Source organism: Halichoeres trimaculatus, unplaced genomic scaffold (assembly GCF_033239565.1).
Source record: "Halichoeres trimaculatus isolate MK-OKI-2021-1 unplaced genomic scaffold, fHalTri1.1 fHalTri1_scaffold_13, whole genome shotgun sequence".
NCBI classification, from domain to species: domain Eukaryota; kingdom Metazoa; phylum Chordata; class Actinopteri; order Labriformes; family Labridae; genus Halichoeres; species Halichoeres trimaculatus.
Genome location: NW_027437191.1, coordinates 30773987 through 30799650, shown reverse-complemented (window position 1 = coordinate 30799650; position 25664 = coordinate 30773987). Strand labels below are relative to the sequence as shown.

The 25664-nt window shown below is 38.2% G+C and overlaps 1 long non-coding RNA gene across 1 annotated transcript; it reads right to left on the bottom strand.

The window, feature by feature from the left end:
- Positions 1-1095: 1095 nt before the first annotated feature.
- LOC141801501 (uncharacterized) lies at positions 1096-25098 on the bottom strand. The gene is made up of 3 exons (XR_012599402.1): positions 25020-25098; positions 23153-23227; positions 1096-1548 (listed from the first exon to the last, which is right to left on the bottom strand). It is a non-coding gene; the product is annotated as an uncharacterized LOC141801501 (long non-coding RNA).
- Between the last annotated feature and the right edge of the window lie 566 nt (positions 25099-25664).

The following is a 25664-nucleotide window of genomic DNA, read 5'->3' as shown; positions in this document are numbered from 1 at the left end:
GCCTTTTCTTGAGGAATGGAGTCTTGCAGGCTGAGCGTCCATAGAGGCCATGGCGGTGGAGTGCATTGCCTATTGTTTTCTCTGTAACAATTGTACCTGCTGCCTCCAAGTCTGGAGCACTTTCAGGGTGCTCCTTGGCTCGTTGAGTACTCTTCTGACTATCTTTCTGACTCCCTGGTCAGAAATCTTCAAGGAGCTCCTGCGCGTGGCCTGTTAATGGTAAGGTGGTGCTTCTTCCACTTGTGAATAATGGCCCCAACGGTGCTGACTGGAATATTCAGGTGCTTTGATATAAGTCTGTAACCAGTTCCATTCTGATGCTGAGCAACAATCAGGTTGTGAATGTCTTCAGTCTTCAATGTTGAAAGAAGAAAGTACAAACAAGGAATTACAATAATTGAGGAATAATTACAAAATATACCAATATAAGAAGTTAAAGAGTTAAAGATGAAAGAAATTACAAGTGCAAGAAGTGAAAAAAATAGAAGTGTAAGTGTACTAACTATGAAATATAAGTAAAATCACTGCTCAGAATATGAAAAATAAAAAAGGCTAAGTTTTAACTATTGCACATATACCTTAATATGGAAAATGCACAGCAGGTAGTTGTTGCTTAACAACAGTGAGTCCAGAGGTTTGTATGGGTTTTTGTTTTTTTTATAACAGATATGTTTATTGCTTTTTCCTTATTTTATAAACAGCAAAACATACAAAATACACAAAAACCTCATTACAACATTGGTTTACACACATTTGTCACAGGAACTGTTAACCAAATAAAGCAAACAATGATAAAAGCAGATACAATCGGCAGGAACCTTCCTTATTATTCCCTTAGAACAAGGCAGAGTTCATAGTTAGTCCAGTGCAATGTTCACAAGGGTTGAAGCAGCAGTAAAGCCTGAGAAACGAAGATACGAAGTCCACATTTGCAGGAACTGTTTTGGATCTAATCGTGTCTATCTACAGAAATATCTCAGAATAAATCTTTTAAAGCTCCTGTGAGAAACTCAGTGAACTCTGGCGCCCCCTCTGGACAAATCTGAACCCTTTGATTTTTTGTTTTCTACTTTTGGATAATAAATGGAGATCAGGATTAATTTCAGTCTGTTTGGTAACAAGATAAAGAGTCTTCACAGGAGCTTTAAGGTGCTACTTTCTTCCATATTCATCACAAACCTTTCCCCATCTTAAGAGCGTCCGCTCTGTGTGAGGCGTGTGTTTGTGAGCGTGGTCTGACAGGAGCAGCTTGTTAGCTCTCCTCTGTGCGCTGCAGATCATTTCAGCAGGTTCAGTTGGTCCTTTAATGGGGCTGCAGCAGAAACGTGTCCTGTCACTGTGTCCTCACTCGTTAGAAAGTGCAGTGGGAAGGACTCAGATTCACAAAAAGTGAAATCTGATGGAGTCAGATCAGTGTTCAGGTCTCGAGGATTCATCTTCAGGAGGTGGAGAGTCCTGATGAGCAGCTGGAGGTCATCGCCGAGGTCGTGCTCCGTGCTCCTTCAGGCTCAACCTGTCTACACCTCGCTCCACAGCGCCCCTTGGTGGCTTGATTTAGACCAGAAGCAAAAATACACACTCAAAAAAAAGGGTTTGAAGCTTTCATTCAGTCTTCAAACGTAACAGAAAGCTAATTAAGAATGTAGGAGATTTTAAAGCTGGGGCCTACAGAAGAAACAAAAAGACCCCACCGTGTCTGACAGAAAGAGACAAATCTACTTTTTTTAGCTGAAATCTGTTATTCTTGTCAGACTTTCTGCGAATCCTTGTTTTCAGCGACTTTCACCCCTGAGATCTCTCTTTTTCCTGCTTTAAATTTACACAAAAAGCAAAATCAGACTTTGATGGATGCGCTCACGCCTCGCAGACATGTTTAACATGTGACAAACGGTCACTTTAAAACTCTTAGAGCACAAAGAGGTTGGGAATCACAGCTGTACCTCCACACGCCAGCACGGTTTCCTTCAGCTACACGACTGGGTACGGCGCCGAGACGGGGAATCGTGGTTTTTGAAAAGCGAGAACAGAAACAGCAGAGAAATGTTGAGCGCCGCACACGAGCTCTGGAGGAGATTTGTCAGCGATGGCAATCCCTCCCCGGAGCTGCACACACGCCTGCATGATGAACACAATCTAAACTGTCCTCTGAGTTTTTACTCACACACTCACACACTCACACTGTGACTCCAGGCTGGGATCCAATGGCCCAAATGAAACACACACATGCACACATACAAAGTGTGTGTGCATGTGTGTGTGTGTGGAAGGGGGGTATGAAAGAGGAATCTATACGTCCCAAAGTTGAAGTTCAGCCTCTGCCTGACAGAACACACAAGTTCCTGTTGTAGTAAACTATTGTTTTGACAGGATGTCACTTCAGTTCTGCCGAGTGTGTGTGAGAGCGCCGAGCGCCGCGCGCCTCCTCTTTATCTCAGGCCTAAGGCTACTGTCACTGAGCCGGGGGGAGAGTGGGAGACCGAGGCAGGGAGACAGACAGAGAGAGAGCAGGAGCAGGGAGGAGAAAGGGGGAGATAATTCACTTGTCAGCTGCCTGATGAAATGCCATTTTAACTGAAGCTGCTAATAGGAGCATTACGGGGGTTCAACAAGCCGCAGACAACTTGCTGATAGGGAAGTCTGCCTCTGTGTGTGTGTTACTGTGTGTGTGTGTGTTACTGTGTGTGTGTGTGTGTGTTATTCCTATACCAGCACACTTATTCCCTCCTCTGTACAGAATCTCGTCTCTCTGACTCGACACCAGCCGACTGGGTCAGAGTTAAACCTGCTCCATCCATCAAACACACTCAGAGTGAAACTGCTCCACTCAATTAAAGTGTTTCTCAAACGTCTGTCTGCTCTTAAATCATGTTTGAAGCAGTCAGAGAGCCGTCTTATAACTTTCTTTTTAAGTTTTTTTTTAAGATAGCATAGAACAGAGTGAACATAGATGACTTATTGAACTCAAATTAGCTTTAGCGCCAGTAAATACAGGATGTTTTTTTTTATTTTTTGTTTTTATTTTTTTTTTTTAAATTTTCATTTATTTCTAATTTTTTTATTATTTTTTTTCAAATATTCTTATTTATTAATTGTTTTATTTATTTGAGTACTTATGTTAAGGGTGTACATTTTATTGTTCAACTGGCTCTGGCAATTGCTGTTGTAACACCATAATTTCCCAATTTGGGATCAATAAAGTAATTCTATTCTTTTCTATTCTATTCTATTATTTTGTATTCTATTCTATTCTGGTCTATAGTTTCTCTCTAATGAAAAATAAAAAGTTCTATATCGGTACAAAAGTTTTTTTTAGGCTGAATACACAGAGAACAGAGTGTACGCAGACGACTTAATGAACTCATATTAGCTTTAGCGCAAGTAAAAACAAGATGTTTTGTTTTTATTTATTTATTTATGTTTTTTTATCATTATTATTTACTTTTATTTATTTACTTTTTTGGGGGGTACTTATGTTAAGAGTATACATTTTATTGCTCGCTGGCTCTGATAATAATAACTGCTGTTGTAACACCATAATTTCCCAGTTTGGGATCAATAAAGTAATTCTGTTTTTTTCTTTTCTATCCAACTCTATGTTTTTTCTCTAATGAGGAAAGAAAAGTCATATAGAGATACACACACACAAGATTTAGATTCATTCAGACAACTTCATTAATCCCACATGGAGCAACTTCTACAGGACTGATACACAAAAAGAAACAAAGACGAGTTCACATAAAAGAAACTGTAAAATAAAAAAAAATGCACATGAGTTAAAAGTTAAGGGTATAAATGAGACTAAAGGAGATGATGACACTGGGCAGGGTCAAAAGTCAGTCCGACTAAATAAATAAAAAGTTTTAATGAATAAATAAGGTAAGATAGATAAAAGATAAGCAGAACCCAGATGAAAACAGAAGCACACAGGTGGATAATACAGAGTGATATTAACACAGCTGGGCAGCTTCAGCTGTAATATCTCAAAAGTGTTTAAAGAAAATGGATAAATTGATTGAAAAAAGTGTTTCTTTAATGAGTATGGTGATGTTTTGAAATCTAACCAGTAATAATTTATTCTGTAACGTATTTCTAAGAATTGTTTGAGTCTCTGTAACATTGTGCTGTTTTACTGAAATTGTTTGACTTTCACTTCTGACCTGATGATATAAGCAAAAATATAAGCAAGAAAACTTGGGAAAATAAGATTTGCATTTCAGACCACAGCTGGGTTATCTGAGGCCAAAGTGGAGTTTAATATTTACTTTCTGCTCTATGAGAATAAAAAAAACATACAAATCATGAAAAAGAGGGGACAAAGTCTAATAGTTTGTCACAAACATTTTGAGAACCCTCTAAGTTTGCTTGTTTGTCTTTTTACTTCTTGTAAAATTGTCTCATGATTTTGTTGCGTCATGGATCTGAATCCCTTGCAAACGTCTTTGTCAGAAACTTTGCGGCTTGTGCTTCTTTCCATCTCAACCTGGGACACCCTTTAACACTCTTTAACACACTCTTTTTTTTTTCTTTTTTTTTTAAATCTAAGTTAGTGAGTTTTTCCTGGTTACATTAAGGTTGAATACACAAAAAAATGAAAAAGACATCCAGATTAAATATTATTTAAAGATATCTTAAGGTAAAAATGAAGGAATAAAATATTTGTTAAGAGTAGAAATATCACAGTGCAGTGAGCAAAATATTCCTGACTAGTGTTTCCAAACAGGAAGTAATACTTGCCATTAACTCCAAACAAAGTAATAAGCATCAGCTTGACAAAGGAAAAATTAAATTCTTATTTATTTATTTATTTATTTATCTATTTTTTTTGGAAGAGAACGTCAAATTTTCTTTGTTTTGTTCTACTGACAACTTAATCTCTTGAGACCCAGCATCCACTTATGTGGACGTTACATTTCTGCCTCTCAGACCCATGATCCTCTTAAAACTTTGACCTATTCACCACATTTAGGGACAATGTCTACTTCATCTTTTGGTAAAATCACAACATTACACCCATTTTAGTTAAAAAACAACATATTTAAGTTCAATAACACTAATAACAAACTTCCTGTACAAAGACCAAGTTTAGTTTTTTTTTTTTCCTTTTCAACCAGGAGAATTTCACTGACGTCCAAATTCTCCTTCTGTAAAGGAGGCAGCAGCAGGTTTTAACACGTCTGACTGAATCCACCTCACATGACTATGATTAATTGATTAATTAATTAATGATCTGGTGTGTTTGTGAAAATAATCAACTACTAACATGGATCCATCAGGCTGAATGTAAGGAGTTCAGGGCGTCTGTCTCCATGTTGCTCAGAAGCATCCAGAGAAAGCAGCTCATCATGTTTCAGGTCGTTTGTACCATTTTGATCATTAATAGAAAAAATGATGGAGGGAAAAAGGAAAAATGAACAAGAACTCAGTCCACAGCGTTAAAAAGCTGAGCTATTACAGAGAGTATTTTACAGCTGGGTGCAACAAGATTTATTTATCAATCTATCGATTTACTTATCATTTAAAGGGACAGTGCATATATTCATTGAAACTTTTGCACAGCATCAGTGGAAACAAATCAGAGCTAGCTATAAGGCTAATTATCTGTCTGACCCTGATAGGTCAAAGGAAGTGCATGACAACAGGAAGACACACTGATTAACATCACAACTAAGAGTTTCAAAAGTTTACGTGAAGCTATAACAACTCATGAAATCCACAATTTTTTTTGTAGATTTTCGTTTCAAATAGTATTTGAGTGTAAAAAAAAAGTGTGAGTGTCATACATGTGTATTTCACTAAATTAGTCATTTTTTAAATATGTTACCATCAAAATAAATCATGTGATACTTGTACACATCTAAAATTGTGTATTTGTTTAGCGATTAAGTTTCACTTTCTTCTAGGTCAAATGGGAAAAATTCATCTTACTAAATAAAAATCCAGGCTTTATGTAATATTAACCACACATTTATTTCCACTTGACTCTAAACGTGAGTGATAAACCCCGTTTTGCAGACTGACTCCACTCTGAGGCTGATCTATGTCTTCTGGATCTATGCCCTGAACATTTTAAAGCTGCTTTACATTCACACAGACACACAGACTGAGCTTATTCAGCATCATCACAGCATCTAGTTACACACTGTCCACCAGCATTACGCCTGTTCAAAGGGACATCCAACACACACACACACACACACACACACACACACACACACACACACACACACACACACACACACACACACACAAACGTGAACACACAACCACACACACATACACACACACTCTCTCACACACAGAAAGGGTTAAGAGAGCCCTGAGGCCAAGTGATTTACGCAAGAATGGGCTGAATAGTCGCTGTCTCTTTCTGCATGTGTGTGTAAGTGTGTATGTGTGTGTGTGTGTGTCAATGAGTGTGTGTGTGGGCACTCAAGTATTCCAAGTAGTGTATTTAAATATAATATCTTATACAAAGCTGCAGCAGCAGCGCTTTGTGGTGGTGGAGTTTAAGAGACGTTTGATGTCCTCCTTCTGTCTTTTCTTATGGTAGACTGAGAACACTGAACACACACACACACACACACACACACATTAACAGAGCTGTAGACACATGACACACACATTTAAAGCTGAGCTACATCTACATGTTTACTTTCATAATCACTTTTTGATTTCTTCTTCAGTATTTTGTTCCTCGGTTTTTACACTGATCGTCTCTAAAGTGAGTTTTGTTCCTCGATTAGACCAAAAAACACTTTTTTAATTCGTCTTCCAGTTTGATATGTACATTTAAAAGCATAAAACATGTACATGTTCTAATAAAATATGACTTGGTGTTTACCTATTTTCATTCTTAATAAAATCCTTTAACTTCCCGTTGCAACACATCCTCCATTATTTACAACATTGGACTCAAACACGACCAAAATAAATGTCAAACTTTTTATTTTAGGACTTTAATTTCCTTCCTGAACAACATTTAAAGAATATAAACACAAAGAATCTAAATAAGACAGAACAACAAACAAACAGAGAATCAAACCCTCTCTGTGTCTCAGCCTGGGAAGAGCCTGAACGCCATCTAGTGGCCAGAGCAGGAAGTGGAGCTCAAGCTGCAGCAGCAGCAGGATCAAAGGTCACAGATGGAGCAACTTTAATGTCAACAGCGCCCCCTGCAGGTTAAGGCTTGGTGGTTATATTTTGGATTGAAGTAGATATAGATCATAGATTTTATTTTATTATATTTTATTTTACTGACAAAATGTTAAATGTTTTAAACTACAATGTAACATAACTCAAAAAGTAAGGAACAGATCTTGATGAAATTTTCAGGAAATCTTCAAAATGGGATAAGAAAGAAGTGATTAAATTTTGGAGGTGATCCAGATCAGCTTGGATCCAGAACTTTTTTAAAGGATTCTTTATCATTGTGAGATAGGGCTGTTTTCACTATATGTGTATATAACTCCACCATAAATGGACAGACAAGACAAGGTCACCATAATTTCTGACGGATGTAAAAGTACGACCCAGATCCTGATAATATTCTGGATACTAAGATTCTGAATATGAAATATGTACTGGGTCATCATCATTTTCAACACTGTCAGGAAACAAATTATCGTACAAACCTGCAACTAACACCAAATTGTAGCAGACAGTCTGCTGAAAGGGAGTATAACATTAAAGTCGGACTAAAGTATTGGTGACAATCACAATATGCTTGGTGAAGATCTGCGCTCTCTAGTTATTATTATAATTATTATTATTGCCTTTTTAGACACAGCATCATGTTGCACATGAAAGTTTTACTTCCACATACTTTGTTTCATTAGATTATGAAGTACACTATACAAAGCTTGTACCCCCATGGAGGAACCACTAGTGATGTTTCATTAAGATTTACATTAAATGTTATTTTTCTTTTCATCTTTTATCTTATATATTTTTCTTAACAGGCCATGATTGTTCCATTGCAGTCTGTGTAATTTAATGACACCTGGTGTCTGTAATCCACCTTAAATGATCCATTCCTTAAGGAAACCTTCCCTGAATTAATCCAGGCTTTTTTGCCCATGTAAGAGTATGACCTTGATACACATAGTATTACTTCAAGTGAACTCATTTATCTGTTTATTGAAGCTTGTATCAATTCTGTTACTTATTTCATAATCATACCTATTAATTCGAACAACTCCATTAGCAACACAACATATTTTGCACTCTGCCTTTTTGTCCTGTACAAACCGCAGACTATAGGCTGAGACTGAGTCAGAGTGAGAATGGCAGAATGAGCAGTGTGCAGCTGCGCTCACGTATTACACATTTACCCCGGCGGAAGAAAAAGTAGTTCCCGCCTAACGGCATTTTATATCAGTTTGGTTACTTTTCACTGTGTTTCTGTTAATGATTTACCTGACTTCAAATAACTGGAGTATCAAAAGCATAAATGTTTTGGTTTGAGATTTTAGAGCACAGAGAGCTGGTGTCCGCACATCACTAGGAACCACTGCTCTACGATGTGAAGCACAGGTGTGTACCAAAAGGTGAAGGTTAACAGGAAGTGAACTTCAGCAGTTCACAGGGCGATGTTTGCCAAGCAAATACAGATATGTATGTTTAGCAAACAGGAAAAGGAAACCGGTCAAACAAAGTCATCTTTACAAATGCACTCATGTGACGACAAAAACAAACACGGAATGCAAACGCTGTTACACAATGACACAAGTGATTTCTCCACATTAATGATGTTGAGCTATTTTTAAAGGTGTAAAGCTGAGATGGCAATAAATGCAATGAAATTTAATTTCTGATCTTGAATTTTTAGATATATCGTTAAGCTAAATGCTACATTTCTACGTGCTTCTTCTTCTTCTTTGTTGTTTTACAGCAGTTGGCATCCGTAAAGTTGCGTATCCCCAACTTTTCGTTACTCATCCTCCTATTTCTCAGTCTTTATATTCAGATGTCCATATTATTATTTGTATTATTATTTTTTTCTATTTCTTTTTTATAATAATAATAATACAAATAATAATAATAATAATAATTATTATTATTATTATTATTATTATTATTATTATTATTATTATTATTATTATTATTATTATTATTTTTATTTGCCTTCGTTTTATAATAATAATAATAATAATAATAATAATAATAATAATAATAATAATAATATCAATAAATATTATTTTTATTATTATTATTTCATTTCTTTTTTGTTATAGTAATAATAAAAATAATTATTATTATAATAATAATTATAATAATTATAATAATAATAATAATAATAATAATAATAATAATAATATCAATAAATATTATTTTTATTATTATTATTTCATTTCTTTTTTGTTATAGTAATAATAAAAATAATTATTATTATAATAATAATTATAATAATTATAATAAATATATTTTTATTATTCTATTTTAATCTTAATAATAGTTATTGTTATTATCATTATTTATTATTATTATTATTTTTTTTAATTAAATACTTAGTGCTTCTACAAGGTTTAGTTGCTGCCCCTTTAGCACGCCGACTTTTAGCTGCACAGCTGCGCCTGTATGCTTCGTTCGCTGGTGATCCCTCTAACTCTTAGTCTTTACGCGAGTATTTTGTTTGTTTGTTTTTTTGACAAATTACATTTAACCCTTTAGTCAAGCTGTTTGTGATTTTCAAGAGCCATGATCTTGATATTTATATCATCACAGCAGCAGAAAAATGCTGAAGCGGTTTGATAATAATGTGTTGAAAGGCTCAAATTAAGTCAGAATTTGAAGTTGTGCCTTATTTGGATTGCATTTACATATGTAAATATATATAATTAAATATATTTATATTGTTCCTAAACAAACTGAACTTCCAAGTTTTTCCAGCCTCACTGTTTCCCCGTAAATAGGATGTAAAGTATCCTCTGTTAGCTTAAAGGAGGAGCATACACTGCATGAAAACGTGAATTTTTGTGGTTTAGTGTCATGTTGTGATTATTAAATTGGATAAATGTTAATTGGAGAAATGTCCATCAACATTCAACACAGTGACAGAAACAGGAAGTCCTGGTCGACCTGCAGAATGTCTGTGGAGGAGCCAGCGACCACAAAAACACACACATTCACACACCTGCATATGTGTGTGTGCACCTTATAAAATGGTTTGTGTGAAAGTGGAATCTCTTAAGGTGTGCTTGTCAGTCAGTGTGTGTGCACAGGCTCGTGTGTGTGTGTGTGTGTGTGTGTGTGTGTGTGTGTGTGTGTGTGTGAGGAGCTGTGGATCTCCTAATTTAGCCTCTAGAGAGCTGAGACGTCGGGGTGTCAATCTCCCTGCGCCGCTTTTTTCCCCACTTAACTTTTTAACCGAGTTTCCTCCTCTTTGCAATCCTCTGTATTTATAGCTGCCAAGCCTGGAGCAGCCACGTACATCTCTCTTTCTGTGTGTGCGTGTGTGTGTGTGTGTGTGTGTGTCTGCGGTATTTACCAACATTAAACTCTTTGTGCCATGTGTGTGTGTTTATGTGTGAGTGTGAGCAGCACAGCTGTTGATATTGTGGGGTTAGGGGTTTGGTATTTCAGTCAATTTCCACAGAGACGGAAGATGAAGCGCAGCGCGAGGGAGACAGAGGAAGTGTGGAAATCGCTGGAGGAAAAGAGGGAGCAGGAGGAAGAAAGAGGAAGAGGTGAAGGGGATGAGGAGGGAGGAGGCGGAGGTGGTGGTGGTGGTGGTGGAGGAGTTTGAAGGGGGTACAGAGGGACGATGGAGGGATGAGGCAGACTTCTGGCCGGGCGAAGCTGCTCTGAGACTAATTAAGGTGAGGGCAGTGGCAGAGACGAGGTAATGATGAAGAAAAGGATTTACTCCCTCCATCCCTCTGTCTGAAACACACAGCAGAACCTCTCCGCCCGTCACTCACACCCTCACCTCTCCCCCTCCAACCTTACCCCCTCCTCCTTCTCTCTGCTGTCCATCTACCGCGCTGTCTTCAGGCCTTTATTTCCATTTCAATCAAGAATCTTCAATTATTGTGCAAAAACTAGAAAAGTTTCTGACCTCCCAACATAATTTACAGACAAATATAAAATTAATAATAAGAAGTATATGAGGACTAAAGTTTGGATGTGCTGGATTTTTCTTGTGTTGTGGTCCTGGAAGCATGCAGTGGCTTTTTGACCTTGAATACATTAAAACCTCTGCACAAACATGGTGTCTACATGTGCAAGATTTACGAACACATTCTTAATTTTACATCTTTTTTCACTATTTTTTTATTCAACCCAAATGTAGTGCAATATTTTTTCTTTACCATGTCAAATGCATGCATCCTGTAAGCGGTATGAGGGGTGAAGAAAAGTCTATTTAATGCATTAACAGTTTAATTAAGAAATTAAAATCTCATGAATGATGATTTTGAAAAATTGATAATTAAAATAATTTTATTTAATATTTTTTATTATAAACAAATATCTTATTGTATTTTTTATTTATTAATCTTTTAACTATCTATTTTATTTATTAATATTTATCCTAAATTATTTCTGTTATATCTGTAAATGTAAATACAAGGTACTTTGTATTATTATTTTTTATCATTATCCCATGCATTATGATTTTAAATAATTGATATATTTATCATGATTTATTTTATTTTGTATTTTTATTAAAAATATATGATATTATATTTGTTTATTTATTTATTTTTATTTATATATTATTTCTATTATATTATTTTTTGGTCATTGTTTTAAAATTTATAGTAATTTTATTTAATTTTAATTTTTAAACACTTTCTCACTTTTTTTTTCTTGTATTGCTGCTGTGACTCCAAAATTTCCCTTGGAAATAAATAAATAAATTATATTCTATTCTTTTCTATCATAATATTATTTAATTTTGTATTATTTTAATAATATTATATAATATAATATAATAGAAATAATTTAATTTATTGTTTAATTGTATTATTAAATTTATTATATTATATTATATTATATTATATTATATTATATTATATTATATTATATTATATTATATTATATTATATTATATTATATTATATTATATTATAAAATTGCATCTGAGTCCATTGTCTCAAAATAAATCTGATTTTTAAAAAAAATACAAAGAAGAAGCGAAATTTGTTTTTGACCTGATAGGGGAATATGTTGAGACCTAAGAGAAGTTTTCCAGGTGATGTAGCGGTTAAAATGCTCACTGTGTGCACTGCAGCTGCATCATCTTGTGTTCAAAAGCTGTGAGGCCAAAGAAAAAGAAGTCTGCGACGTCTCCTCCACCTCTGTTTGTTCCCGCTTTTAAAAACACCACAGCAGCATCCTCCAAAAACCAACATTTAGTCTGCAAACTAAAGTGGCGGCTGTGCAGGTTGGTTTTACTCTACCCAGAGTGGTGTGTGTGTGTGAGCGTGTGTGTTTGTGTGTGTGTGTTTAAGGCCATGAGGAAACTGTTAAGTGCTTGCTGTCTGTGTTTCACTGCATGTCTGATAAGAAGGCTTGTGTTGTTCTTGTGTATCACCCTGGGCATTGTGGATGGTTAACCACACCTGCAATCACAGTCAGATGTCAGAGTGTTTGCTGCACGTGTGTGAGAACTGTGTGTGAACTGTGTGTGGTTTGTGTTTGTGGTTTTCACTCAGACGTGACCAACATACAGCGGAAACGGTAAAATGTTGGAGAGAAACTGCTGTTGAATGGGGAAGTGTTCAAGTGATGCTTTCTTCCAGCTCCTTCTGGTTTTATCTTCAATTTATAACTTTTCAGTTCAGGGAAAATTAATAACAAAGTAAGAATACTAATCTAGTACTAAAACACTTCCCTTTAAAATTTAGGTTTGGCAACTTGTGTTCGGTTGCACTTCAGCTTCTTCAGGCCTGTATATTTTCATCTGTTTTGTTTTTGTTTAAGTAACATGATTAAGTAATTTTGAGCTTGAGGATCACTGTTATGCACTTTTTTTCTCAATTTTATAAGAATTGTTTTGTCAATCAGCAAAATCATTCAACATATAAAACAAAATATCAAAACAAATATAAAAAAAATGCAAATTTCAAGAGTAGTACAATATTACCAATCGTCTCATTTGGTTTATTACAAACTTTTACAGCTGTAACTATATGTATAATCATCAAAAATATGTTTTTTTTAGTTAAAAAATATTTTATAAAGCTTATCGTACTATCAAAAAGGTGGAAAATTATGGCTTATTTTTACTCTTTAAAAGAAAAACAAAAAAATAATACATTTTTAACTCACTGTTTGATTAACTTAATGCTAATGTTTATCAACAGTCGTTTAGTCTTTTTTCATTTTAATGCAATATTTGGTTGTTTAAAAAATCAAAAGAAGTTTCAACAAAGAAAAGGCTTTTTGAAATAAAAAATACATATAAAAAATTAACATAACAAATTAATTAATTAATTAATTGATTAAAATGAATAAAACAAAATAAAAATAAATAAATGAATGAAAATTAATGAATGAATTAATAAACATAAATAAATAAATGAAAATAAATACATTCATAAATAAAAATAAATACATTCATAAATAAAAATAAATACATAAATAAAAAATAAATTAATTAAATATTACAAACAAATAAATAAGATTTTTGAAAAAAAATTCAACACAAAAAAATTGCAAATACCATTCTCCTTGTGTAAAATAAAAAGTTTAGGTGTAAAAAAAAATCGATTGAATAATCTTAAAAGTGAAATATTATTGCCCCATCCTCAGCAGTTACTGTGTCATCAACAGACCTCTTGTCTGACCTTTTCACCCTGACTCCATCTCCCATCACCCTCCGCTCCTCCCTTAGTCAGGTGTTTATTCTCTCCCTCCAAATGTGGCTCTTCCTCGCCCTCCATCCTCATCCTCCTCTTTCTCTCCTCTTCTCTCTGTGGGCAAACAGGAAGCTGCAGCAGCTTGTCATGAGGCCTCCTGGCTTTTTTTTTCTCTCCGTTTTTTTCCCCCTAACCCCACCAACTGTGCTCCTGTCACCCGCTGCCGCCTCCTTTTTCCAAACGTTCACTTCCACCTACTCGTATCCTACATCTGCTCCGCGCCTCCTCTTGTTGATAATTTGCATAAAATTGTCTTGTCTTATCCTTGTTTACATCCTCCCCTGTTGTCTGTCTGTCACTCCTGGCTGGAACTGGAACGAGGAGGTGAAATGTCTCCTCAGTTTTGTGTGAGGGTTCGCACGTTTTTTGCTTTCAAAAGGAATTTGTGGAGCCATCTGGTTTTCAAGCACGACATCTGAAGTGGAAGAAATGTAAATTTACTGTAATGTGAATCCTAAAACATGAAGGTCCGGAGAGAAAAATCTCTTTTTATGATGTATTTATGATATACTGCAACTACAAATTCAATAAAAACAGAGAACAGTCTAGACCTGCTTTGTTTGAAAAGTGCATCAATAAAACTTATACTATTATTATTATTTGACTTGACTTGAAAATCTGATTGGCCGACTCAAGTGTCTCTTAAAATCTCTACTAAAAGCCAAACTTGAGTCAAAATTAACTTTTTGGGCTGTTTTACAACAAGCAAGAAATCTTCTGATTTCCAAGTGACACTTTACACTTTGTTGTGACTTAAAATCTAACTTTGAACCGTCAACCTCATTTCTCTCAGATCTCTTAGAGAATTGATCTGGTTCATGTTTGAGCTCACAGGAAGATCTGTATAAAAGCATCATGAAGGACAGGATTGTCCAAACCTCATTGCGTATCTATAGGTGTTCCTCAAGGGTCATTGCTTGGTTCCCTCCTCTTTTCAACGCGGTTTTCAACAACTAATCAACTAGATCAGGGGTCATCAACCTGCGGCTTTGGAACCTCCCTTGACTCCTCTGCAGTGGCTCCTTGTAGCTTTACAAATATTATTGATATAAAGAATTGTTATTTTTCTTACAGAGGGTATTGACGATTAAAGATATTGACACTAAATGAAATCATGGAATAATATTTTGTTGAACTAAATATGCATTACATGCAATATGCAATAAAGCTTTCAAAAAAAGTAAAATTTTTTACAATTTTGTTTTTGACTTTTTTCAAATATTTTAAATTTCTTTTTTGAATTTTTCAGAATTAAAAAAAAAAATCAAAATTTCTTAAAAAAATGTGCACAAATTCTAAATTTTTAAATTATTTTGCACATTTGTTAAAATTATATTTTGGCAATTTTGGGATATTTTTTGGCATTTTTTAATTTCTTTTTTTTTTAATGTTGCAAAGTTTGGAATTTTTTTTTTTTATAGAATGCTTGCAACTAATTGAAAAATTCAGAAATTTTGTGAATTTTGCACATTTATATAACAGTTTTTATTTTTTCAATTTTTAATATCTGTACATTAAAATAAAATTTACATGTACAATATTATAAACACAAATAAACATCTTGTTTTGATAATTATTCACTGGAGTTTTACTATGTATAGAATGTTATATGCTAATTTTTGTCTTTATTGTAAAGATAAAGTAGATTTTGTGGCTCCTGAATGACTTTAATCCAGGTGAGCTGAGGAAAAATGGCTCCTATGAAAGTAAAGGTTGCAGACCCCTGGACTAGATGATTAGAGGATTACTTCCAGAGTTGTGCCAGCTCACACCAGAAGTGGGCTCAATCAGAGCTCAGTTCATACCAATTCAAATGAACTCATTCACATACATAGTTCATTTTTTTTAATTTTGAACTTTGATCAAGGCCCAAAAATTGGACTACTTCATTTTTTGCTACAGGTTCTCTTTTTCAGTAAAGCCATGTTTGCTTGAATCCATATCCTGTGAGCCGATTACCCAAGTTAATGAATCCCTGTGTGTTGTTATAGCAGCGCAGACAGAAAAACTGTTAACATATTGTGTGAACTGTCTGTGAATCACAGTGCTCGTCACCCCTCCCCTTATCTCTCAGCACCTTTAGGTGCCTCTTGGATTGTTAGCCGCCTTTCACTGCCCCAGGAGTGAACTTCATTCCCGTTCTGGTTCATGAGTTATAAACTGAGAAGTTCAGTTCACTGTTCATGAATTTTTACTCATTCATGCACAAAACTGATTACTTCAACCACTAATCAGTGCTGTAGGTACAGATCGACAAGTTATGTACAGCCACCAGCACCTCTAGCTTTTTCTTCCCTTCCCTAATGACACCATCGAATGGCAAGTTAGCAACTTACAGAAAAGAATTTGAAAAATATATATTTTAAGATGCTGTGAGGAGGATCTGTTTTAATTGGACTGCAGCGCCACCTTCTGGCCCGGAGTCTCACGCGCTGTCATAATTATGTGACTTTGAACCAGGCGTGTGTTTGTTTTGGAATAAATTTTCTTTGTTTAAGACGACTTTTTACTGGATACAACGTGACAAGATAAGGTATTTATCAGTACAGATAGGTAGCACTGTCTTTGAAACATGACAACAAGCAAATGTAAGTTTGTACTGTATATCAGTAGCCAGCTATACGTAGGGCTACTAGCAACCTGGTGCTACGATGTATCTGTAGGCTAACGTGACAATAAGCTAACTGTCAGTTCGTACACTAGTTTAGTAGCCACTAACGTAACCTCACTCTTCATTTTATTGATAGACTCTCAAGTTTGAACAGACCACTGCAGAATAACTGCTGACTGTGGGTTGGAGTCAACATTAGCACAAACAGTTTAACCCTTTTAGCCTTTAGCTCGTGCTCTATCTCTCTCCTGTTTATCTTTCTTCTGCTCTTCTGTCCTTTTTCTGTCTGACAGTTAGGCTACAGTGTCCACCATCACTACAAAATTAATCACAGAAATCGTTTTTAGCAGAGAAAAACACAGATATCTCTTCTCTCTGCTAAACTTCATCAGCTGGGGCGGTGTAATCTCATTTTAAAGTGTAGATTAGGATCAGGCATATATCTAGAGGGGAGACTTTTTCAAGATCATGTAGAAACTCCTCACACTTCTAGCTTCACCGAATCCCAGCAGAGGTAAAAGCAAAAGTGGGCTTTCATCGACTCATTTATAAAGTCAGTTATAAGAATTAGAGGTTTTACAGAAGATATTTGACTTGAAAAGGCTGAAAAAGCTGCTGTAGACTGATCTATGTGACAGTAATTCACTGGACCCTGAACTGCCTGTAGTGTACCGCCCACCTTTAATGGTGTTTTGAGGTGAAACGTGTATCATTATGTGCTCGGGTGAGTTTCGTGTCACATTATGAGCAAAATTTAATGAGTCTCTGCTAAAAACTGCCAAAACTGGAGAAAACTTTCCAGGTTCCTCCAGGACCTTGATGATTCATGCATGGTCAGCAATCTGTCACGTCAGCTCCCACCTGCTGCCCGTCCCTCCCTGCGAGGCTGTCTGTGTCTGGGTTGATTGCCATGTTGAGAAACTCGGGGACTCAGTCCATTATTTTTCAGTGTGATTGACCTGATAATGGAGTTTAATGGAGGGGAGCTTCAGGTGGCTGTGCAGGTGAGGAAGAGGAAGGAGGGAATGTTGGTTTCAAAGTTTTGAAGAGGGAGAGTCTTACATCTAAAATAGACTTTGATTGTTTCTGATGAAGTTTGGATCTTCTTCCTTTTAAAGGTGTTTAATCTTTATAAGGCACACCTGTCCAACTGCTCATTAATGCAAATTTCTAGTCAGCCAATCACATGGCAGCAACTCAATGCATTAAGGCATGTAGACATGGTGAAGACGATCTGCTGCAGTTTTAAGCGAGCATCAGAATGAGGAAGAAAGGTGATTTAAGGGACTTTGAACGTGGCATGGTTGTTGGTCTGAGTATTTCAGAAACTGCTGATCTACTGGGATTTTAACCCACAACCATCTCTAGGGTTTACAGAGAATGGTCCCAAAAAGAGAAAATATCCAGTGAGCAGCAATTCTGTGGGACTAAATGCCTTGTTGATGCCAGAGGTCAGAGGAGAATGGACAGACTGGTTGGAGCTGATAGAAAGGCAACAGTAACTCAAATAACCACTGGTTACAACCGAGGTCTGCAGAAGAGCATCTCTGAACACACAACACGTCCAACCTTGAGGCAGATGGGCTACAGCAGCAGAAGACCACACCGGGTGACCCTCCTGTCAGCTAAGAACAGGAAACTGAGGCTACAATTCACACAGCAACACCAAAACTGGACAATAGAAGATTGGAGAAACGTTGCCTGGTCTGATGAGTCTGGATTTCTGCTCCACATTCAGATGGTAGGGTCAGAATTTGGCCTCAACAACATGAAAGCATGGATCCATCCTGCCTTGTATCAACGGTTCAGGCTGCTGCTGCTGGTGTAATGGTGTGGGGGAGATTTTCTTGGCTCACTTTGGGCCCCTTAGTACCAACTGAGCATGGTTTAAAGTCCACAGCCTACCTGAGTATTGTTGCTGACCATGTCCATCCCTTTATGAGCACAGTGTACCCATCTTCTGATGGCTACTTCCAGCAGGATAACGCTCCATGTCATAAAGCTGGAATCATCTCAGACTGCTTTCTTCAACATGACAATGAGTTCCCTGTACTCAAATGTCCTCCACAGTCCCCAGATCTCAATCCAATAGAGCACCTTTGGGATGTGGTGGAACGGGAGATTCTCATCATGGATGTTCAGACGACAAATCTACAGCAACTGTGTGATGCTATCATGTCAATATGAACCAAACTCTCTGAGGAATGTTTCCAGGACCTTGTTGAATCTATGCCACCAAGGATTAAGGCAGTTCTGAAGGCAAAAGGGGGTCCAACCTGATACTAGCAAGGTCTACCTAATACAGTGGCTGATAAGTGTCTTTTTTTTCTCAATTTAACTTATTCAACTTAATTATTAATCTTCCTGTTTACTACACTTTCTTCTTTCAGCTTTTTTAATTCTTCTAAAGTTTTAGTCTTACATTATTTTTTTCTTTTACAGCTCTAGTCTTTTAATATTTTATGATCGTATTTGTTTCTTTTATTTTGTTGTTGTATTTTTTTTATTTTGAGTTTCACATTGCACTTTACCTTCAGTGTTTCCTCATCAAAGCCTCTAGATAGTGCTTCCACAGTTTCACAGTTACTCAGTTCCTCAGGTCATCTTCATGGATTTTTACCTCCACCAAGGAGGTTATGTCTTTGGGAGAGTTTCTCTGTTTGTCTGTGAACAACACTACTCAAAAACTAACAAACGGATCTTGATGAAATTTTCAGGAAATGTTCAAAATGGGATCAGGAAGAAGTGATTAAATTTTGGAGGTGATCCGGATCACAGTCTGGATCCAGGACTGTTTTAAAGGATTCTTTATCATTGTGAGATAGGGCTGTTTTCACCACATGTGTATATAACTCCACCACAAATGGTCGGATTGCTTTGCAAAACAATACAAGACAAGGTCACCATAATTTCTGACAGATGTAAAAGTACGATCCAGATCCTGATAATATTCTGGATACTAAGATCTGGAATATGAATTATGTATAGGGTCATCATAATTTTCAACACTGTCAGGAAACAAATTATTGTAGAAAAACCTGCAACTAACACCAAATTGTAGCAGACAGTCTGCTGAAAGGGACTGATTGACCAAAATGGGAACATGATAAAAAAAAAACACACTTCAGAGATCGAAAGAGGGGAAAAAACAAGACCCTATCAAATCAATTCTTTGTAAGCAAAATGGTGAAATGATGACCTTTGACCCCTCTGAGTTCCACAAACTAGGAGGCGGGTCTCGCAGCGCAGCAGGCGCTCTCATTGGACAAGGTCGTCAGACATTTGCGCCCTGTGGGGGGAAGCGATTGGAGCGCGAGTCGTATGCAGAGCACAGGATGCGAGCGGGAGGAGAATACACCGACACAGCATGAGGCGCGTACAGAGAGAGAAGGAGGCTGAGAGGAGAGGGAAGGATGGATGGAAGGATGGATGGGAGGAAGGTGTGTGTGTGTGTGTGTAGCAGAAAAGCCCGGATAGCAGAGTGTCAAGAGCGCTGTCACTCACTCATCCATCCATCTGGCTAATTGGCTCCTTACCCTCTCCTTCTTTCTTTTTCTCTTCCTCTCCTTCCCTTGCTCCCTCCCTCCTCTTTCCTCTCCTCCTTCCCCTCCCTCCCTCCCTGGCTTGCCCTCTTTCTCTCCCTCCATCAGGCGTTGCTCCTAACTGCGCGCCGGAGGCCAAAATGCAGATGAGCTCTGCCTCGCGTCAGGGGGAGCTTCTGCTCTGCTTAATTATCTGAGTGTGTGTGAGTGTGTGTGTGTGTGAGTGTGTGTGTGTGTGTAAGAGAGGAAAGGAGGGAGAGAGTTAGCTTATCAGCTTACGGGCCCACACACACTCACAGAGAAGCACACACAGAAACACACACACATGCAGTTCAAGCTGCTGCTTCTGCTGCTGCTGTTGCTGCTATGCTAAACAGCAAGGCATCCTGGGAATTGCAGTGACAGCTCATTTTGGTTTTTCGCAGTCTATGTATGAAAGCTGCTGAGAGACAAGCCTTCCCTCCCCCTTTACTGCACACACACAAACACACACATTCTCACACACACACACACCAGCCCTCCATCTTTCCCCGGTGCTCATGGGAACAGGTCCGGGGCCTGTCACTAACCCCCCTCCCACCCCACCCCCCCTCATCGCCGCGGTGACAGGGCTTGTTGACAAACGCCAGCAGTCATCAGGGCACCATGGGAAATCTTCTGCCACCATTTTGTCAGCAGAATGACAGAAGTTGTTAATGTCTCGCCTCTCGCCCTGACACGAGACGCCGGGGCTGACAGACACTGACACGCGCCATACACACACACATTCACACACTCACCTTACAATACACACACTGCTGTGCTCACTGACACAAATGTCATGCTCCGTACTGACACAAATACACACACGCACACACACACACACACCATTCATGTCCATATCTCGTTCCTCCCATCCTTCACTCAACTAAATCAGTGTGTGTGTGAAAAGTGTGTGTGTGTGTGTGGTCTGACAACTAGATGTGTATGGATGTTTAGTGTGTATGACTCCAGAGTGTTAATGAGGCTACGTCTACGAGTGTGTACGGCTCCTAATGAGTAGTACTCCTGTGTTTGTTTGCGTGTGTGTGTGTGTGAGTGTGTGTGAGTGTGTGTGTGTTGAAACAGTGCCTCAGCTCTTGTTATGGATGCGGCGTATGCGTCTGATCAATAACATTTACAATCCCGACAGGAGATCGAGCCTGGCGGACAACCCTAACTGACCGTTATGAGAACATGATGAACTCCGGACAGGGCACACACACACACACACACACACACACACACACACACACACACACACACACACACACACAGGAACATATGGGCAGCTTCTCTGGACAGCCAATTACCGTTCCTCATAATCCACTTGCTGCACACACAGCCTCTGTGTACAGTCGCTGTACAACCTCCACACGTCTGCTTGTATTTGTGTGTATTAAGTGTGTGTGTATGTGTGTGTGTGTCGCTGAGGATCCTAAAGTTCCCTCCAGAAACCGCCAAGATCCTCTGTCTTAAGCACACAGGCCCCAATCAGATCAACAAAGGTAGTTTAGCACAATTTGCTGCCTCTGTGAGGAACAGAAGCCTCGATCTAACGTTTTATCGCACCAGCAGGGATGAACTCAGACGAGCGCACCGACGAGAGGAAAGATGTGTTTATATATCGTGTTTCGAAGTGTGAATTCAAATTACCTGAGGTGGTTCAAGAGGCAGGAAGGAAGTCCAGTAAGAGGAAGAGATACAGCTGGAATAAGAGAGCAGTGAGAACAAACTGTGACCTGGTGAGCATGGTTGTTGGTCTGAGTATTTCAGAAACTGCTGATCTACTGGGATTTTAACCCAAAACTCTCTAGGGTTTACAGAGAATGGTCCCAAAAAGAGAAAATATCCATCCAAGCCAAAATGCCTTGTTGATGCCAGAGGTCAGAGGAGAATGGACAGACTGGTTGGAGCTGATAGAAAGGCAACAGTAACTCAAATAACCACTGGTTACAACCGAGGTCTGCAGAAGAGCATCTCTGAACACACAACACGTCCAACCTTGAGGCAGATGGGCTACAGCAGCAGAAGACCACACCGGGTGACCCTCCTGTCAGCTAAGAACAGGAAACTGAGGCTACAATTCACACAGCAACACCAAAACTGGACAATAGAAGATTGGAAAAACGTTGCCTGGTCTGATGAGTCTGGATTTCTGCTCCACATTCAGATGGTAGGGTCAGAATTTGGCCTCAACAACATGAAAGCATGGATCCATCCTGCCTTGTATCAACGGTTCAGGCTGCTGCTGCTGGTGTAATGGTGTGGGGGAGATTTTCTTGGCTCACTTTGGGTCCCTTAGTACCAACTGAGCATGGTTTAAAGTCCACAGCCTACCTGAGTATTGTTGCTGACCATGTCCATCCCTTTATGAGCACAGTGTACCCATCTTCTGATGGCTACTTCCAGCAGTATAACGCTCCATGTCATAAAGCTGGAATCATCTCAGACTGCTTTCTTCAACATGACAATGAGTTCCCTGTACTCAAATGTCCTCCACAGTCCCCAGATCTCAATCCAATAGAGCACCTTTGGGATGTGGTGGAACGGGAGATTCTCATCATGGATGTTCAGACGACAAATCTGCAGCAACTGTGTGATGCTATCATGTCAATATGGACCAAACTCTCTGAGGAATGTTTCCAGGACCTTGTTGAATCTATACCACCAAGGATTGAGGCAGTTCTGAAGGCAAAAGGGGGTCCAACCCAGTACGAGCAAGGTGTGCTTGATAAAGTGGCCAGTGAGTGTATAAAGCAAACTCATTCTTACTCCAAATTATCCAAGTATATGCCTCGGAAACAATCCAAGCTTTTTCAAAGCTAATTTAAAATGTTGCCTGCCTGCTCACTGTACATGTGTCTGCTGCTTTGTATTATATCCTAGTTAGTTTTAAAACCTTATCCTGCTAAATAATCTGTGTTTTTAACAAATATACCAGTATTGCTGTTGCACTTCCTAACTAAATATCTACAGAAAAGAAAATACTAAAAGAGGAGACTGTTTTAAGGTTAATGTTACCGCAAAAAAACAAATATGAGTTTACACAACGCAGACGGTGAGCAATGAGGCACATAAAGCAGAAAAACTCAGATCAGAAAAATCATGTTTGTTACCTGCTCATGTTTCAGACCAACAAATGAGACGTTTTCACTCTGACCTCTTCTTCAGGACTCCACGCACTTGTCCATCTGTTAATGAGGGACACAAGTGAGTGAAGAATGACATGTAGTTTTCTCCTTTCTCTTTAAATTACAAAATAAATTAATGAATAAATAAACAAAACTTTTACAAGTGCAGGCAAACTTTTTACCTTGAATATTAATAAATAAATGCCTATTAATTCATTTTAAACATAACAAAGATCGTATCAAACGCACTTAGTTGCAATATATTGATCAGAGGGTGAACTTATTAAATCTCTCAATATCTTTTAGTAGGATTATTTTCATGTATTGTATGTACGATATTTAGCTTTAAATGAATGAAAAAACACAAAAACAATTTTAATATTACTGTAAAGTAATTTAGGCAGTAAAGGGTTAGACATTAGTGCTGCCTTGGGACACTTGAACAGAAAGTCGACCTTAGAAACCTGTTAGTGAAGGATGCTGTTATACAGTCACAAAGACAAATGCATTCCTGTTAAAGCTTTTCCAAGTATTGAGCCTAATGTAATACCTCCCACTGCCTGCGGGGGCACTATATAGAGATGCAAAGCTAAGATGAGAGGTGTAGCATGTGAAGTTGTGAAGTCCAAGTGATATTTTTCATGGGGCCTAATTTTCCTGGTAGCTTCCAAAATTGACTAAACAAACAATTTAATGTGACCACGCCCTCAAATGTTCAGAGCTCCCCCTACTGGCAGGCTGGAGCATAGCTGGTGCAAACAGATAAAACATGGGTCAAACTACAAAATCAAAACACAAGCTAGATAAATGTTCCTCAAATTTGGATTTACTGTTATGATGCTGATTTTTATCAATAAGCTCATTTTTTCCTATAATTTATTTGATGCTGTAAAACAGATATCAGGAGTTTTCAACTTTTTTTTTTTCTTTTTTTTTTTTTAGTTTATATCTTTTGACTCTTACTGCTTCATTCAGTCAGTCTTTCCCACAAGAAGTATCAATGGTCCAAATTGATATTTCTAAATAAAGACAGAACTTTTATGGAGGTGTAAGGTTGTGTTTTTAGAAAGTGTAAAAAATAAAAATAAAAAATAAGGAAGGAAAAAATAACTTGTATGCTGATCTTGAGTCACCTATAGCATTTACATTACATGTGTTGGAAAACATCGAGCACAGCGAACAGGAACTTGTTAACATCCCACAAACACAGAGACACGCGCGCGCAGCCTTCTCACACTGAGCGCGCGGAGCAGGTGGAAGAAGCGCGAGTCAAGTACAGCTTTCAGCAGGTGCGCCCCGCGTGAGCCCGGCTAGGACGAGATGAAAGACACCTCCCTCACACACTCACACACTCACTCACTCACGCACTCCCCCTCCGCGTGAACACCCCTCGCACCCCCACCCCGTCCCCTCCTCGCTCCCCCGCGCGCTCGGTGAGGTAGATTTGTAGTGACAGCAGCGGGTGCATTCGCCAGTCATTCCCCATAAAAGGTTCCGTGTGATCAAAGCCCCGCAGAGGCAGGGAGAGGCGGGGAGGCGGCCCGCTATGTCGGCGTGTGTCGGTGTGTGTCTGCGTGTCTCCGGTGTCTCGCAGGGTTGAGGCAGTTTTTGAAGCTTTAAAAACACAAAACCCCTCTCTGTCTCTTTCCCTGCTATTTACATTCGAGCTCCGTTTTGCCTCGGCAGTAAAACATTGGTTTTATTCCCTCCGCCTGTAGCCTGCGTGTCTGCGTCTGTGACAGGCTCGGCTGCATTAATCAACTCTTCCCGCTCCTTAAACTGGAAGAATTAAATCTTTAAATACATTTTAAACGGAAGTGTCTGACTGAAGTTATGTTAACAAGCCCCCTACCTGGGGTGTGCGCAGTGATGAGCAGAGCAGGCTCCCCGGTGAGCGCTGAGGGGATCCAACACACCAAAGAAGAAGAAGCAAAGTGTTGATATAAATTTACCCAGCTGCTGTCAATTACACAAACACTTTGGCGGGTGTAAAAGTTCGGTTCCCGCCACGATAACACCACTTAGTATAAGAACTTTAAAGCATCCATATCCTAAATTTTCCGCACACACATCTTTTCTTTCTTCATTTTTTCACCTCCTCATTAACATCAGTCGTCCCGTCAGAAGCAGACAGCATTATTCACCATCAATTAAGCGCAGAGGAATCCACAGCCATCCACTGCTGACACATCCTGGTGCACACAGAGGCCGGGATGCAAATGCACAAATATTTTGGCAATGCAAATTTTTTTTTTTGGAAATCAGAAAATAAAGAGTAGACTACACAACTCCCCCCCTTTCCCTAAAATTCACTGTTATTGTTGCTCTCATCTGAAGCACAAAGCTGTCTATACATTGATCTTCCTCTTGCAATAGTTGCAGTCCCTGCTGAATTAAACATCACCCATCAAGACTGCTTGAAGTTTTGGTCCATGTACGGAGAGTCAAGGGGGAAAACACTCCTGAGGTACGCCTGTGTCTGGAAACACCACCATTT